This window comes from Alligator sinensis, unplaced genomic scaffold (genome assembly GCF_000455745.1).
Source record: "Alligator sinensis unplaced genomic scaffold, ASM45574v1 scaffold149_1, whole genome shotgun sequence".
Lineage (NCBI taxonomy): Eukaryota > Metazoa > Chordata > Crocodylia > Alligatoridae > Alligator > Alligator sinensis.
The window spans coordinates 320228-322352 of record NW_005842823.1 but is presented as its reverse complement, the minus strand read 5'-3'; the positions used below and the strand labels follow the sequence as shown (position 1 = coordinate 322352).

The following is a 2125-nucleotide window of genomic DNA, read 5'->3' as shown; positions in this document are numbered from 1 at the left end:
CCTACACCCTCTCACCCCACAGGGAACGGTTAGGGGCCTGCTAAAGCAGACAGGTATGGCAACGGGCACTCAGGGCCCCTGGAATTGACTCCAGATCTCGGGGGAAAGTCTCCTTAGAAAAAGAGGAACAGACCGGCTGGGAATTGCATTCACTGGAGGTTTCAAGAGGAGGCTGGATAAGCATTGGGCAAGGATGGTTTAGCAGACACAGGTCTGCAGGGGTGCCCTGGGATCCCTCCTAGCCCCGTGACTCTGATTGAGATGCATCCCTCACAAAGCACACGCTCTCTCCCATGCCAAAGGTTTCCAGGGAAACTCCAGAGGTGAAATCAAACTGCCACGATGCTCCCTGGGCAGAGATACTGGACTGGCAGGGAGTGAACATGGTCTCATGGCACCCCTACCTGTCTTTGCACCACAGGAGGCCTGCGCCACACCTTCGGTGACAGTTCAGGCTCCTTAGTCCCAGCCTTTGCTGGATGCCAAGAACCAAGGACTTAACCCGAACACTGGCTCCCTGCATGTCTTCTCTCCATAAGCACGAACATCTGCTTTCCCTTCTCAATGGGCTCATTCTTTCCCATAATTAGGCTCATCGATTCCAATTGCTCTTTATTTGGTCTGCAGCTACTTCCGAGCTCCCTTCCCTCCACAGGTTTCCTGCCCTCTTCCCCTTCTTTAAGTGACTCTTCCCGTTTGCATAATGAGGTTAAACAAAAGTCATTGTTCTCCCTGGTATTTAGCAGAGGCTGTCTCTGCCTCTGTCACAGACTTGAGGAAGGGAACTTAATTTACACAGGATGCCCGATGCCAACATCTCTCCCAAAGGACTAACTTGTGATTCTCTCAGTGGGGTGCCATGAGATCCCTTCCAAGGGTGCTGCAGGGGGCCACGCTGTGGTAGCACCGCAGATGTGCAAATAACAATCCATAGCATCAAAGACATTCTGCCCAGTCGTAGGCTCAGTTCTCCTTCACGTCCTTACAAAAGCTTATCGACTAATTCAGAGCAGCATAAGATGCAACTCTGCCCGACTTTGGACTAACTGCCTCTCTTCTCAGCGACAGCTGGGCCAGTAAAACATTGTCTCCTGTGCTGTGCTTCTCGCAAAGCTTCCTGGCATTCAGCAATGACAGACCATCTTTTCCAAAAGTCATCAGGTCTTGAGCTCTATGAGCTCAAGGAAGCAGTTTACAAGACAGAGCACTTGGCCCTGGGTAAAACTACCAAAGTGAATTAGGAGCCCAAGGGCCTTGGAAAAAAACTAGTGGAGCCCAGGCACTTTCCCCACAGCTCCTGAAGCCTCAGCATGACTTGGGGTCACTGATGAAAGACACAGGCCACAGGAGCCATAAACAGCAGTACTATCTGGTCTGCACTCCTGTATCAGCCCTCAGTCACCACATCCATGCTGCCTCCCTGGGTCTGGGGGAGCGCATAGGGGCCCTAGGCACAGGCCGTGAATGCTGTTCTGGGGATGAGTGAATGCTCTAGGCACCTCGCCACCGCAGCAGCAGGGCTGGGAGACTACATCCTTTTTTTTTTTTTTTTTTTGGAAAAATATAAAGTATACACACACACACCATCTAGCATAAACTTTACATCACACACCTTAAACCACATTAAGAAACTATGCACCTGTTACAACAAATGCACCCACTCCCCTGTGCCCCCACCTTTTCCCTAACCCAATCACAGTCCCTTAGTCCTAGCCCCGCACTGCACCAGCTGGTACCACTACAGCTAGTCACAGCACCCTGCGTGGAGCACGACTAACCTCGGGGCATGCTGGAACCAGCCGGGCAGGGTGGCTTACAGCAGAGACTAAGTCTTCAACAGGATTCAGAGACCCTGGCCAGAAGCCTATTTAGGCTCCGTCCATATCATAAGTGTTTGAATCAGCGACACCCATTTACTTTGCTATAAGCCGGGGGGGGGGGGTGGGGTGTTCACACACTCTGGTTTCACAGCTGCTGGGATGCCATGGCCAGCACCCCCCACTGGCCCAACCTGCTCCCACAGCCTCCACCGAGCCCCTGGCTCCTGCTTCTGTCTGCAAAGCCGACCTCTTCCCCATGCCCTCCTCGACCTCTGGTGCCTTGGGGGGGGGGGGGGGACTTTTCA

At 52.9% G+C, this 2125-nt stretch overlaps 1 protein-coding gene across 2 annotated transcripts in view; it reads right to left on the bottom strand.

The window, feature by feature from the left end:
* LOC102378988 (gametocyte-specific factor 1-like) overlaps positions 1-2125 on the bottom strand; it is a 10397-nt gene that overhangs the window by 7554 nt on the left and 718 nt on the right. The window lies entirely within an intron of this gene.